Source organism: Ursus americanus, chromosome 13 (genome assembly GCF_024610735.1).
Source record: "Ursus americanus isolate L20-20 chromosome 13, mUrsAme1.1.p, whole genome shotgun sequence".
NCBI classification, from domain to species: domain Eukaryota; kingdom Metazoa; phylum Chordata; class Mammalia; order Carnivora; family Ursidae; genus Ursus; species Ursus americanus.
Window position 1 is genome coordinate 39,505,854 of NC_142139.1, and position 16,957 is coordinate 39,522,810.

Below are 16,957 nucleotides of genomic sequence, written 5' to 3' on the forward strand. Positions count from 1 at the left end.
GAGTCCAGGGCCTGACGGATTCCCCAGGGAATTCTACCAAACATTCAAAGAAGAAATAACACCTATTCTCCTGAAGCTGTTTCAAAAAATAGAAACAGAAGGAAAACTACCAAATTCATTCTATGAGGCCAGTATTACCTTGATCCCCAAACCAGGCAAAGACCCCCATCAAAAAGGAGAATTACAGACCGACTTCCCTGATGAATATGGACGCCAAAATTCTCAACAAGATCCTAGCTAATAGGATCCAAAAGTACATTAAAAGGATTATCCATCAAGACCAAGTGGGATTCATCCATGGGATGCAAGGGTGGTTCAACATTCGCAAATCGATCAGTGTGATAGATCATATCAACAAGAAAAGAGTCAAGAACCAAATGATCCTCTCAATTGATGCAGAAAAAGCATTTGACAAAATACAGCATCCTTTCCTAATTAAAACTCTTCAGAGTGTAGGGATAGAGGGTACATTCCTCAATCTCATAAAAACCATCTATGAAAAGCCTACAGCGAATATCATTCTCAACGGGGAAAAGCTGAAAGCCTCTCCCTTAAGATCAGGAACATGACAGTGGCGCCTGGGTGGTGCAGCGTTAAGCATCTGCCTCCGGCTCAGGGCGTGATCCCGGCGTTCTGTGATTGAGCCCCACATTGGGCTCCTCCACTGGGAGCCTGCTTCTTCCTCTCCCACTCCCCCTGCTTGTGTCCCCTCTCTCTCTGGCTGTCTCTCTCTCTGTCAAATAAATAAATAAAATCTTAAAAAAAAAAAAAAAAAAAAGATCAGGAACAGACAAGGATGCCCACTCTCGCCATTATTATTGAACATAGTACTAGAAGTCCTTGCAACAGCAATCAGACAACAAAAAGGGATAAAAGGTATCCAAATCGGCAAAGAAGTCAAACTGTCTCTCTTTGCAGATGACATGATACTCTATATAGAAAACCCAAAAGACTCCACCCCCAACTACTAGAACTTATAGAACAATTCAGTAATGTGTCAGGATACAAAATCAATGCTAAGAAATCAGTTGCATTTCTATACACGAACAATGAGACTGAAGAAAGAGAAATTAGGGAATGCACACCATACACAAAGATAAACTCCAAATGGTTGAAAGACCTCAATGTGAGACAGGAATCTATCAAAATCCTGGAGAAGAACATAGGCTGCAACCTCTTTCACATCGGCCACAGCAACTTTTTTCTTGACACATCTCCAAAGGCAAGAGAAACAAAAGATAAAATGAACTTGTGGGACTTTCTCAAGATAAAAAGCTTCTGCACAGCCAAGGAAACAGTCAAAAAAACTAAGAGGCAGCCCACGGAATGGGAGAAGATATTTGCAAATGACACTACAGATAAAAGACTTGTATCCAAGATCTACAAAGAACTTCTCAAACTCAATACATGTGAAACAAATAATCAAATCAATAAATGGGCAGAAGATATGAACAGACACTTTTCCAATGATGACATACAAATGGCTAACAGACACATGAAAAAATGTTCAAAATCATTAGCCATCGGGGAAATTCAAATCAAAACCACACTGAGATACCACCTTACACCAGTTAGAATGGCAAAAATGGACAAGGCAGGAAACAACAAATGTTGGAGAGGATGTGGAGAAAGGGGATCCCTCTTACACTGTTGGTGGGAATGCAAGTTGGTACAGCCACTCTGGAAAACAGTGTGGAGGTCCCTTAAAAAGTTAAAAATTGAGCTACCCTATGACCCAGCCATTGCACTACTGGGTATCTACCCCAAAGATACAGACGTAGTGAAGAGAAGGGCCATATGCACCCCAATGTTCATAGCAGCATTGTCCACAATAGCTAAATCATGGAAGGAACCGAGATGCCCTTCAACAGATGACTGGATTAAGAAGTTGTGGTCCATATATACAATGGAATATTACTCAGCTATCAGAAAGAACGAGTTCTCAACATTTGCTGCAACATGGACGGCACTGGAGGAGATAATGCTAAGTGAAGTAAGTCAAGCAGAGAAAGACAACTATCATATGATTTCTCTCATCTATGGAACATAAGAACTAGGAAGATTGGTAGGGGAAGAAAGGGATAAAGAAAGGGGGGGTAATCAGAACGGGGAATGAAGCACGAGAGGCTATGGACTATGAGAAACAAACTGAGGGCCTCAGAGGGGAGGGGGGTGGGGGAATGGGATAGACCGGTGATGGGTAGTAAGGAGGGCACGTATTGCATGGTGCACTGGGTGTTATACGCAACTAATGAATCATCGAGCTTTACATCGGAAACCGGGGATGTACTGTATGGTGACTAACATCATATAGTAAAAAATCATTAAAAAAAAAAAAAAGAAGAAGACGTGGCCCATATATACAATGGAATATTACTCAGCCATCAGAAAGAACGATTACACAACATTTGCAGCAACATGGACGGGACTGGAGGAGATTATGCTAAGTGAAATAAGTCAAGCAGAGAAAGACAATTATCATAGGGTTTCACTCATTTATGGAACATAAGAAATAGGAAGATCGGTAGAAGGAAGGGAAGAAAGAAGAGGGGGTAAACAGAAGGGGGAATGAACCATGAGAGACTATGGACTCTGGGAAACAAACTGAGGGCTTCATAGGGGAGGGGGGTGGGGGATTGGGATAGGTCAGTGATGGGTATTAAGGAGGGCACATATTGCATGGTGCACTGGGTGTTATATGCAAGTAATGAATCATGGAACACTGAATCAAGAACTGGGGATGTACTGTATGGTGACTAATATAACAAAATAAATATTATTTAAAAAAAAAGAAGTTCTTTGTCACTCAAAGCTGAAATGCTACTTTAAAACATTAAAGGACAGATTGTGTTTATATTTCTAAAAATACCACTAAAAGTTACTTAAATTAAGAAAATTTATCTGTAATAGAAAAATGCCTATCTCATCTTTAAATTTAAGGTTTAAAAACTCCATTATGCTATAACAAGTGAACCTCTGAGTATTAAAAGATTTTTATAATCACTGCTCATCACAAAATTCTGCTAAAAGTCTACCATTTAAAATCTTTGAATCCACTTACTCGGGCACAAGTAAACACGTAACAATAAACTGAAAGGAAAGACATATGTGAAGTTTTCATTATGGCCCCTCCAGGCTTCCTCAAGATGCAATATAAGCTATAAATCTCATCTGATCCAATGAGGGGCGCCACTGTAAAGCTAAATATTTTTATCATTTTTTATTATTTTATTACTCATTAAGAGATAAATATAAGTTCTAATACTTTTTTCAGGTACATTAATGAATCATCTTTAGCATGCCACTTTGAAAACTACTATTGCTACCTTATTTTATTAGAAAATGATTTTCTATGTTTGAAATTACAATCCAAAAAAAAAAAAAGTTACAATCGAAATTTTACCAAGTCTTAGCCTTCCAGGGGGAAATTACACAGATGGCTTGGATACCTTTCTCAAATTTTAAGGCTAAATATATGAATTTTATCTAAAAGTAGGATGAAATTTACATGAACTTTTTCTGCATAATTACTAGTAGGTACCTCTTACTAACAGGATTTCACTTAATGTTAACAACACTGAAAAGCAGATATTAATATTTACTTTTTTTAATCAACTTGAATTTGCTTTATTTCTAATAGCAGAATAACATTGACTTTTACAAGACTTTTTTGTCCACCCCCAAGCTTCAAAGTCAGCATTACAGCAAACACTTTTCTTCTTTCAAAAAAAAAGCCATGAATATAACATTTTCTTGATGGCACAGATGCATTCATTAGTCATATCACTACTATTCTTTAGATTCTTTAGATTCATTCACCATTCAACCAGCCAGAAACAAACAGCCAAAAGCACCCTCAAGATCTTTCTAGTGTATTATTTCAAATGTGCTAAGAGAGATAAACAATCTAATTTAAAAATTAAGTGTTAAATATTAGTTGATAATAGAAATGGAAAGTCGACTAATGGCTGCCAAGGGCTGGAGGGAAGGAGGCATGGGGAGTGACCATTAATGGGTACAGGATCTCTTTCTGGGGTGACTAAAACACTCCTGAATTCGATAGTAGTGCTGATTATACAACCTTGTGAATACACGAAAAGTCACTGAATTGTATCTTTCAAACACTGAGTTTTAAGGTATGTAAATTTTATCTCAATAAAAAACAGAAATTTAAAATACTGAGTCAATAAAGCCACTTCTTTTTTAATGCACTGTTTGAATACAGCCCTATGTTAAATATTCAAGTGCTCTCACTTTTCAGTTTGGGGCAGGTCCAGTTATACAGTGGCGAGATCTGGAACATTCGAGAGTAGGGGTTGCTGGAGAGAACAGTGGCTGAACAGCTCTCTCTTCTTAAGTTTCAGAGCCTCTCTATGTGATCTCCCTCACAATTTGGTAGTCTCAAACATCTGAGCTTGAACTGCAGCTCAGGGTTCCAAGCACAAGCACTCTGCCTAGCCTCAAAACTCACATCATGTCACTTCTGCCGTATTCTCTGAAAGCCACAAAAACTCTTCTGGTTTCAAGAGAAGAGGACATCACTTCTATTCACACTGTAAGAAGAACATATGAAATGAAAGATATTGTTGCAGTCATCTTTGGAAACTATCTGACTCAGGGCTGACTTTTTAGTAAGCCACAGTTGCCCAAAGTCTGACTTCTACATCAGCAGTATATCACTAATATAGTATATACTACTTTACTAATGTAGTGTATAATTTAAAGACACATACTCAAACTAAAATTTAAACAAATTTTTAAATCTAGACAGACGCCGTTATTTCCTTCCTTCATCCACTTTAGCAATCACTCCTATCAGAGATGAAATTTCAATTCCTACAAAAGGAAATTTCTATCAAATAAACCATGGCTTTTTAAGACAAAGCTGTTAAAAATATAGACAAGGAAACATAAGACTAGATACTATATTTCATCAATTCTAAGCCTCTGTTAATTTTCATATTTTTAGCATCTCTGAAAAGAGTGCATTTTACATAGAGTGGTATCTTTGTTAACCAGGCAGCAATCTTGTAGAAATTTGGCTGTTATTTCTAGTGGTAAGACTGGACAATGCAGCCATCCTTGTCAAAAACCACTGAAGTATCATTTGAGAAAGGATTGAGTCCTAGTTGTCTTAAAAAGCATCCATTAGTAACTTCTGTTAAAATCAAGAGAGCACCAGCATCAAAATTTGCAAAATAGGTGACAGTGGCTTGCAAGAAAATCCCAGCAATGTTAATGAAGTGCTCTTTTAAGAATGCTATGTCACCAACATTTTTGATAGTCCAGAGGATGATTCTGGTAGATACATACATGTATCAAGAACTCTGAATCAAAAACTGATTTGGAAGATTTGGACTCTGAATATCAAATAGTTTTAGACATTTCTTAAATAATTTATTTTGCTTACACTTGTCTTTATATGTGTGCAAAGAAATGACATATGGTAAAAAATTTCATGTCCAAATAAGGATGTCTTCAATAAGTATAGAATAAAATATGTTACTGATACAACAACCAGTTACAAGATATAATGTGTGAGAAAACCCCATTTACAATAACAACATAAAAGAGAAAAATAATTAAGAGTAAATTTAGTTATGATTAATTATGGGGCGCCTGGGTGGCTCAGTTGGTTAAGCATCTGACTTCGGCTCAGGTCATGATCTCGGGGTCCTAGGATCAAGCCCCATGTCGGGCCCCATGCTCAGCGCAGAGTCTGTTGTTCCTCTCCCTCTGTCCCCCCCCCAAAATAAATAAGATCTTAAAAAAAATAAACTTAACAAAAAATCTGTATGAAGAAAATAATAAACTTTCCTGAAAGGAACAAAAATAGACTTGAACAAATGGAAAGATGTCCCATGCTCTAAGTTAAAATGCTTCAATAAATTAAGATACCAGTTCTACCTATGATATTGAATAAATGAAACGTGTTCCCAATAAAAACACCAATGAGCTTCATAATGGAACTGAACAAGTTGATACTAGTGTTAATACAGAAAAACAAATTCACAAGATTCAGCTAGGAAAACATTAAAAAGAGCTATGAAGATGGACTAACTCTACCAGATATTAAAATGTCTTATAAAACCTCTAAAATTGAAACAGTAGAGTAATGAAGCATGAATAGACAAACAGAACAGAAAAGTTCAGAAACAGACCAATATAAAAAATCAAATATATGAAAAAGGTAGTCACCCAAATCATTTGGGTGAAGCTGGTCTTCAGAACTAGGACAAACAAGTAGCCATTTGGAAAAAAGATAAAATTGAAGATAAAAAGATAAAACAGAAGAATGGATCAGAAATCTCCATGTAAAAGATGAAACTATACAATTCATAGAAAAAAAAAGGGCAAATTTCTATATAAGCTGAATTTAGGGAAAGACTTTCTAATTAAGATTAAAAATCCAATCATAAAAGGAAAAAATTATTAAATTTAACTACATAATATAAAATGCTTTTCTTGGCAAAATACCATAAACAAAGCTAAAACACAAAGAACAAACTAGGGGAAAGTATTTGCAATGTATATCTAAGATAGAAGGCTAGTATCCCTCACATGCAAAAATATTTTTTAACTGAAGGAAAAGCAGACAAAAAATTCTATTTAAAAAAATGGATGAAAAACAGAAATACACAATTTACAAAGCAATATAAAAATGGTCCTTAACTGAAAAGTAAAAACTCACTTTTAAGAGAAATACAAATTTAAAACCGCTGAAATATAATTTCTCACCCATCAGACTAGCAAAAATATCAGAAGCTTGACAATATACACTGTGAGTAAAGAGTCACTTTCATATATTGCTAGTGGGAATGCAAAATGGTTCAACCCACATGAAGGTGAATATTTTCTACTATCTAACAAATGACAAACGCAATTACACTTCTACCCAACTATTCCACTTCTAAGAATATATCTTGGGGATGGATATACCTCCACCACATAAAAATTGATGTGAATAATCAAAGGTTATTTATCACAGCATTATTTGGAAATATTAGAAACTACCTAAGTGCCCAATACAGGAGATTAGTTGAATAAACAATGGCATATACACACGAAAGAAAACCATGAAGCTATAAAAAATGAGGAAAATCTCTAAGGAATAATACAGAGTGATTTCCATGCGAAACTGTTCAGTGAAAATAGTAAAGTTCAAAAAAGTTTATGCTAGGTGCCAAGACTATTCAAAAGAGAAAGGACAGTCTTCTCAACAAATGGTTCTGAGAAAACTGAGTATCCACACGCAACAGAATCAACTTACACCTTTACCTCACACCATACACAAAAATTAACTCAAAATGGATCAAAGATCTAAATGTCGGATCTAAAACTGTAACAAACTTAAAACAGGACGAAGGCTTCACAATACTGGATTTGGCAATGATTTCCTGGATATCACAATAAAGGCACATGAAACATAAGGAAAAAAAACTACAAACTGGACTTCATAAGAATTTTTAAATTTTGTGCATCAAAAGACACTACTGGGGTGCCCGCCGTGGCTCAGTAGGTTAAGCATCTCAATCTTGATTTCGGCTCAGGTCATGCATGATCTCAGGATTGTGAGATGGAGTCCTGGGCGTGGAGGCTGCTTAAAATTCTTTCTCTCCTTCTCCTTTTGCCCCTCCCCCTCCCTAAAAAAAAAAAAAGTCTATTTAAAAAGACACTATCTATAGAGTAAAATGGCAACCCACAGAATGGGATAAAATATTTGCAAATCACATATCTGATAAGAGATTAATAGCTAGAATCTATACAGAACTTGTAAAACTCTACAACAACCCAATTCAAAAATGGGCAAAGGACTTGAATAAACATTTCTCCAAAGAATATACAATGGCCAATAATCACATAAAAAGATGCCCAACCTCACACAATCATTAGGAAAATACAAATCAAAACTACAATGAGCCATCCACTGGGAGAGTTACCACCAAAAAAGAAAGAAAGAAAATAAGAACGGTTGGCAAAGATGTGGAGAAGTTAGAACCTCTATGCACTGTCGGGGAGAATGTAAAATGGCACAGCCAGCATGGAAACGAGTATCGCAGTTTCAAAAAATTAAAAACAGAATTACCACGTGATCCAGCAATTCCACCTCTGGGTACATACCCAAAAGGAATGAAAGCAAGGTCTCAAAGAGATATTTGTACACTCATGTTCACAGCAGCATTATTCAGAATAACCACATTGTAGAAATAATCCAAGTACCTATCAACAGATGAATGGATAAGCAAAATGTGGTATATACATACAAGGAATATTATTCAGCTTTAAAAAGGAAGGAAATCCTGCAATATATGACAAAATAGATGAATCCTGAGGACATTATGCTAAGTGAAATTGGCCAGTCACAAGAAAACAAGTACTGTGTGATTCCAAGTACATGAGGTACTTAAAGTAGTCAGAATCATAGAGACAGAGAGGAGAATGATGGCTGTCAGCAGCTGGGGGAAGAGGGAAATGTGGAGGTATTGTTCAATGGGTATAGAATTACAGTTTTACAAGATGAAAAGAATTCTGGAGATGGGTGATAGTGATGGTTGCACAACATGAATGTACTTACCACTAGTGAACAATACACTTAAAAATGATTAAGACAGTAAATTTTATGCTCCATATACTTTACCATAATAAAAATTATTGGAGGCAAAAAAAGCATATGCTACCATATATATATATACACATATATATATATATACACACACATATATATATATACATACACACACATACATACATATATATATATACACACATACATGCATGCTTTGTTTAACAAAAACAAATTAAGGTAAATCAGAAAACAAGCTGGTTACTCACAAGAGAAAGGAATATGTTCCATATATTCAATATAAATTTTTATTAAATCAAGAAAGATGGAGGGGGAACTAAAATCAAAACAAAGAATTCAACTGTAGTTCAAATTAATACCATAATCATACAGAAGAGAGAAATCCCAGTAATTTATAAACACAGTATTTGACTAAATACATACCCTCAGTCTTGCAGTAGGGGTTGAACAGCAAACAAATGGATACTTTTTAGTAGGTAGGCTTTCTGTGTGTGTGGTAGTGGTAAATAGCTCCAGCAATTCTACAACTATTTTAGAAGTATTTTACAACTGAGCAAATGAGATATGTAGATACTTTTGGAAGCCAGAGTTCTCACTGTGGAGGGGGAGGCAGACAAATATGGAACAGTGGAAGACAAACAATCCTACAGGGATAGACTGGATTTGGAGAGATCAGTGTGAACTCAAAAATTATAAAATATGTAGGTGTGTGGATGTATGCATATAAGCATATACAAAGTTAAATATGTTTATGGGTGCATATAAGTATATATACGTGTGTGGGTATATATATCCATATTTACATATATAAACACATGTACATGTTTCCTTCCTCTGTCAACTGAAAGAACCCAAAAGCAAAGATGCCTCCAGAATAATGAGAACACCTAGCACCCAAATCCTGGTCTCTTAAGACCATTCCCCACAAAGGACCTAAGCTCCTCAGGAAAGTGGCTCATTCCAGGATAGATATCAGATCAGCGTGGAACATATTATTGCATCAGAATAAATGCAAATATATCAAAATTTGAACATCAAAATAATTCAGGGCAATAATACTTTATAAACTAGAAAAAAATAGGAATCCAAGAGTTTTATCTATAATAAATAAATAAATATGTAAATGGGAAAGAAGAGAGGATTCTTGCTCTCTGTAGAATGCCAAGGCTGACCAGTAAATGTGAAGGGAATGCTACAGCTGAAAAATTACTCTTTTACAACTACCATTATAAAGATTTGTTTAGGCAAGAATCATCCATGCATGCTAACTGGAGGGAGAAATTTTGAAGAGGAGCAAGATAATTGCATGGTTTTAAAATGTATCCTCACAGATTGCTTATTAATTGCAAGAGTAAAAATAATAGCTATACAGTGGAGAAATAAGACAACACTTAGAGCAAATAACAAAAATTATCACCAATGAAGACCAAATGACTATTGTAGGACTGTAGATTTGATGCCCTAAGAAAAGAACATCACCATACAAAATTTTTATCAGGAATTTATAACCTGAATCTAATCATGAGCAATTACCAGAAAAACCCAAAATAAGAAATACTCCATTTTTTAAAAAGACTGTATTATTCAATTAATCAACATCATAAAAGACAAAAAAAAAAAAAAGGCTGCAGAACTATTCCAGATTAAAAAAGACTGAAGAGATACAAGTAAATTCATTACCTGACGCTACAATGGATCCTGATGGAAAGGGAGGAAAAAAGCACAGGATTTTATTAGGTCAACTGACAAAGTATGAGTGGTATATTTAAAATACTATAATAAAGTTAAATTTGTTGAATAACTGAAGCTGGTAACTGTATTTTGGTTATGAAAGAGATAACCTCTTTCCTAGGAAATAAACATTATGGCATTTAACAGTAAACAGCCATCATATGTTCAACTCTCAAATGTCAGAAATGATGTATACATATATAGAAAGAGAAGCAAGTAATAATAAAAACAAATGGGATATGTTGTTAATAACAGATGAATCTAGAAAAAGGAATACGCAGATTTTTTGCAACTTTTAAGTTTGCAATTATTAACAAAAAAATTTTTCAAATTTAAGTGATAAGAAAGCATTGTTTCATAGTTTAATAAATGTTTTCTCTCCCTTGGTGACTATAAGATAATGATGCACTTTACAATTAATAGTATCTTAGAGTCACTGAAACATAAGAGATGGATAGGCCAAAAAAAAGCAATTAAAAAAAAAAATTTATTACTTCCTTCAACTAACAAGCTTTTAGGGAAGAAGACAAGACCTAGCATGTACACTAAATTAAGACTACTTAGAAGTATGAGAGACTCGATGTTATCAATCTGGTCTTCAAGCCATTTAAACATTAAGTATTATCTATTCCTTAAGTCTCATTCTACAAAATGTATGCTTAATTACAATTGTACAAGTATCTACATGCACTGTAAATAAATCAATGTACAGCTATTTAAAATATGTAGTATGTTTTAAATGGGCTTTAGAGGTACCTGGGTGGCTCAGTCGGTTAAGTGTGTGCCCTCCACTCAGGTCAGATCCCAGGACCCTGGGAACAAGACCCTCCTCTGGCTCAGGGACCCTGCTTTTCCCTTTCCCTTTGCCCCTCCCCCCACCCCACTCCCGCTCTTGCTCTCTCTCATGCACTCGTGTGTGCTCTAATGATTTTCTTTTAATTTAAAAAAAAAAAATAAAGGCTCAAAAAGGTAAAATGTCCCTTGAAAATTAGGTTTACAGGAACCTGAAATTTGTTAGATTGGTTAACAAGTAACCATTCAAAACTAAATGCTGATAAAGGACAAATTCAAAACAGTAATCTGGGATTAAACTATAGTAAGCAGTAAAAACATAATTCAACCATCAGAGAAATCCCTGTAAAAATTAAATGCTAGCATTACCAGAGTTTTTTGCTTTCATCTGCATGGTACAGTATATGGGGGGGGGGGGCCATGGAATTAAAAATAAAGGTTTCTTTCATAATATGCATGATTTTTACTACTGCATTTCTACTGGAAGGAGCTAAAGAAAAATCACAAGATGAGTCAAATAAATGACCACAGAGGACAGACAGTGAACAAAGAAGCCACAGAATGTAGAGCAATGCTTATCAGTATAGCCAAGTGAATTGGGAGACTCTGGATGTAATGGAACATATTTAGGCAATTCACTGAGCTGGGAAAACAGTCTGAAAATCCACATTGTTACCTGTCCATTTACACAAATGACAGCTGCAGAACTAGAAAGTGGGAGAAAAAGAATTATATACTAAATAACTTCCTAAGAATTATCCAGTCTGACGATTTTTCCACTTTCTTTAAAATTTTCCATTCCAAATTGCAGCTACCAAATGTGAATTCAGTGAACATTCCTTTTTCTTTTTTTAATGCATTTATGTTACACTAGTAAATGTAGAAAGAGAATTGAAATCAAATTGTCACATACAGTACATACAAAACTTTGTACATATGATACATGTCAAAAATTGAAATCTGCAGTAATATAAAAATTCTTCTCCACTTTGTATTTTTGTTAATATAAAAAATAATTATTTTATTAAAAAATGATACACAGAGACAGAAAGCAAAAAGGTAGTTGCCAGGGATAGGGGATATGGGAAGAATGTGGAGTTATTATTTAACGGGTATAGAGATTCAGTTTTGCAAGATGAAAAAAGTTCTGGAGATGGACGGTGGTGATGGGTATACAACAATACAAATGTACTTAATACCACTGAACTATATAGTTAAAAATGGTTAAAATGCTAAATTTTATGTTATATATATTTTACAATAAAAAAATGAGAAAAAAAATAATAGTTGATAACCCAACATCAAGAGGTAACAGAAATCAGATTATAGAATTCAAAACCTAACAATCTCCAAACATTCAGCAAAAATTATAGTACCTAATTCAGTAGCTCTCAACAGCATCATTAGGTTATCAAAAGAGTCTAACAAATATTCAAGCTAATAAGTGAGTCCTTTCAAATATAGTTCGATTATTTTGTTTTTAAATCCAGTGTTTAACACAGCAGGATTAGGTGCCTGCTGGGCACTAAGGAGACAGCGATGGAGGGAGTAAGGGTTAGGTATCTACTCTGCCGACGAAGGAGAGACCTGGCCACCTTTGGTGATGAACTCTATGCTGAGCTTAGGCTAGCAGGCTGGCTTGGAATCAAATCATAGCTGAGACTGGGCAAGTAGAACAACAGAGGATGACCAGGGGTGAAGCGCTGACCTAGGGCACCCTATCCCTAAATGTCTGACTGAAGCACCTGCTCCTAAGGTGCTGCTGGTACACAATCATACGAAGGTATTTCGTATCGTTACATTTCATACTATTATGGGAAATTTGGGGACTCCTAAAACTAGTATTTCATCCAAAGAGCTCCTCTAAAATCTTTTGAGAAACATCGGTCTACTTCACTTCAAAAGATGGGATAAGTAATGATGATTCTAGAGGTAGAATTAAAAAATCAATAAAGAAGAGGTAATATAGTAGTGAGTCTCCAAGATGGCCCCCAATAATTCTCACTCTCTGGCGTTCATGCCCTTATACATTCTCCAACTCTTACAAACTGCTAGTGGGAATAGAAAATGGTACGACCAATTTGGAAAACAGACTCTTAAAACATTAAACACATACCTACCATATAACCCAGCCATCCCACTCCCAGGTATTTATCCAAGAAAAATGAAAGTTTGCGTCTGAAGACTTGTATACTAATGTTCATTGCAGCTTTATTTGTAATGGCCAAAAAATGGAAAAAATCCAGACTGTTTTTCAACAAGTGAATGGATAAAAAAAATGTAAGATATATCCACACGAAAGAATATTACTCAGCAATTTAAAAAAATGAAATATTGATACAAAAATGGATGTATCTCAAAATAATTATGCTAAGTGAAACGAGACCAGAAAAAAACATACTGTGTGATTCTATTTGTACATATAAAATTTATACAAAATTCTAGAAAATGCAAACTAACCTCATTCTTCTGATGTAAAAGTAAACAGGAACTATTTAATTAATAGTATAAGAAGAAAGATATTCTTTCAAACAAAAAACATATTTGACCACCCACTGGTTCTACTTTACATTTTTCCCCCTCTAAATTTGCTTGTCTTACCCACTTCTGACTTTCAGGAACAGAAATTTTTGCCTGTTTAACTAATATATCCCCAGCACGAACAATGACAAGCATATGGCTAATGTTCAATATTACCACTTAATAAATTCCTCCTGCTGATCTTATTCCCTTTTCTCTCTCCCAATGTGTCACATGCCTACCTGCAGTTCTCTCCCTTAATGCTACTCTCAAGCCCTCATTTCTCTCTCTCCCACAAACATTTTTAGTTCCTAAACTTGGTCTTTTAATGATTAATGAAATAATAATAAAGGGACCGCTGCTGTTTCATTTAAAGATACAACCATATGTGAAGAACCTTATCTTCTAGAAAATAATAAGTACTCTAAAACCAGTCACATATTGTATTAGTACATGTTTTATATTATTATATACACATTTGGTGCCTATGCGTACAATTCTGTACCAGACCAAACAACACAAAACCATTTTCCATATATTAAGTTGTACATACTTAATGTAAATTACACTGAGAAATGCTACAACTGGAATCATGTTACCTAATTTGGTAAACATTACCTTATCTACACACGTGAATGCATGAAATAATTAAGGGTGGAGAGTAGGAAACCTACAAAAAAGATTATGAGAGGGGTAGCCAATTTAAAACAAGTGAGAATTTGTGGGGAAACTGAATTCCACAATCTGGAATCATACCTCCATTTGAATCATGGCTCTGCCTCTTAGCTGCGTTTGGGGACACGTACAGTGGGGCTGGTTAGGAAAACAACTTTATGCGGTTTGAAGACTAAAGGCATATAAAATGCTTAAAACTATATCTATCTCCCAAGTGTTCAATAAATATTAGCAATTATTGAATTTTATAAATACAACAATTTATGATTTAAGAAATGAGTTTCATTTAACTAATTTATCAATTACATACCTAGAAATAAAAATTTTTTAAACCTGCATTAACTATCAGTTTGTCAAAAACATACACACAAAAAAAAGTTAAGACCTAAATATTTCTACCATAAACTTAAATAATGAGAGATTATAAAGTAAGATTTTATTACTCAGTACACCTAAAATAATTTGAAACGTTAGTATAATTTAATTTGAATACAATTGTATTATGACAAAAATCAAGAATTTATATTAGTGTCACCTAAAAAATCTAGGTATCCTTCAGCACGATACACATTTACACCAGTTTTTTGGCAAATCAAATTTATGTTTTCCTATATGAAACTAGGAAGTGATTATTTTAAAAATTACGATTTTGCTAAGATCAAAAGTAGTATGTATAAATGCTTTCTCAAAAAAATAGCAAGAAATCTACAACAAAATTCATATTAATAAGACTAAACTTAGTCATCATTTAAGAAACATATATACTTCATGAAAATGAAAAATAACTATGTTCGTAACATATGAGTAGCTATATATATTTGCATGGGTTGGACAGGCCTTATCCAAGTTCAGGAACACTTCAAAACCCACAACCATGAAACCTAACCAGAGCTAAGCAAAGTTGTCAGTGTCAAAACAAGAATCCTCCAGGTTTTAACATCAAAGTATATACGTTCAATTACAAAAAGGCATCTTCTCTGGGCTGAGAAATTGCCAAAATGTACCCCCTTTAAGAGGAGTAATTGTAAAAAGGCATCTCTTTTTTAGCTTACACCAAGACAGAGGTCTGGATTTCTTTTTTTTTTTTTTTTTTTTTCCCAGATTTTATTTATTTATTTGACAGAGAGAGAGCAGCCAGTGAGAGAGGGAACACAAGCAGGGGGAGTGGGAGAGGAAGAAGCAGGCTCCCAGGGAGGAGGTGGATGCGGGGCTCAATCCCAGGACCCCGGGACCACGCCCTGAGCTGAAGGCAGACACTTAACGACTGAGCCACCCAGGCACCCCGAGGTCTGGATTTCAACCACCACTAGCAATCCTTTGGCCAGAGACACCCTGCACAACTTTTATCTGAAAGCCCCAAATAAAGAGGGTAGCTGCTATGGACTAAATGTTTGTTTCCCCTCAAAATTCTTTTGTTGAAGCCCTAATCCCCAATGTAATGGTATCTGAAAGTGAGGCCTTTAGGAGGTAAACAGGGTTGGATTAAATCATGAGGGTAGAGCCCTTGTGATGGGATTAGCCCCCTTACGAGAGAAAAGCCTCTTTCTCCACCAAGTAGCAGTGTAGAAGATGGCTACTTCATTCCCCATGTAACTTACAAATTTTATAAAAAGTGCTTTACATACATTATCTCATCTGATCCTCACACAACGCTATAGATCACTCAAACAGGGTTATTATCACTAATTAAAAATGAGGAGATTGAGTTTGAGAGTGATAAAGTGATTAGGATGAGATCATGTCCAGTTTACAAGTAGTAGAATTGGGTTTAAAACCAGTCCTCTCGGGGCACAGTCATTGAGCTCTTGGGTTTCAGCTCAGGTCATGATCTCAGGGTCCTGAGGTCTAGCCCCACATCGAGCTCCACCAGTGCACAACTGGACTGGGGCTCTCTCTGCCCCTCCCACCTGTCACCCCCCCACCCCTGCACAGGTGTGTGCGCACACATGTGCCCCTGCACACACTCTCTAAAAAACAAAAACAAAAAAAAGTAGCATAAGTTTTTTTTAAATAAAATGCATTCATATCAAGTATTTGAAATTCTGTTAACTGGTTGATACAAAAATATTCCATTAAGCAACAGTCCCTAATAATTTGGTGTGGCAATACCACAATAAGCAAACTGCAGGCATGCGGGAATATTTTCCCCAGGACACTCAATCAACACTCATCCAGATGATGGTTCTTCTCATTCTCATTTTGTTGCTGGATTCTCAAAGAGCTACAAATGGCTGATGGGTAAGAATTTGAGAATAGTTACCACCTGAACACTCAAGATACTTACTTGAAAAGAAGACAGTACGTGGTCATGCCCATCTCTAAACCAAAAATACTCCTGAAATGTTTTCATTCATTCATGCATTCATTTATTCATTTATTTAACAAATACTTTATTTAGACCCTATTATGCTATGCTCTTTCTAACCTCTGGAGAAGATGTTGCAATGCAAGCCACAAGCCTCATTTCCCATACTGCTCAATGACATAACTGAAAGGCAGCCCAAACTTTCCTTACCACAGAAAACCATACTACAGCCTGCCAATAAAACTAGCTAATTATATTCAACCAGTTAAAATCCAACAGGACGGAAAACTGAACAACATATATGAATATTTTTACAATCTAAATAATTGAACAGGATTTCCTATTATACC

At 35.3% G+C, this 16,957-nt stretch overlaps 1 protein-coding gene across 4 annotated transcripts in view; it reads right to left on the reverse strand.

The window, feature by feature from the left end:
- LRBA (LPS responsive beige-like anchor protein) overlaps positions 1 to 16,957 on the reverse strand; it is a 791,030-nt gene that overhangs the window by 683,961 nt on the left and 90,112 nt on the right. Inside the window, exon 2 of one of the 4 annotated variants that reach the window (XM_087866504.1) lies at positions 4,472 to 4,553. The exons of the other annotated variants lie outside the window; for them this stretch is intronic. The gene's annotated coding sequence lies outside the window, so the exon portion shown is untranslated. The remainder of the gene's footprint in view (positions 1 to 4,471; positions 4,554 to 16,957) is intronic. 4 annotated transcript variants of the gene reach the window in all.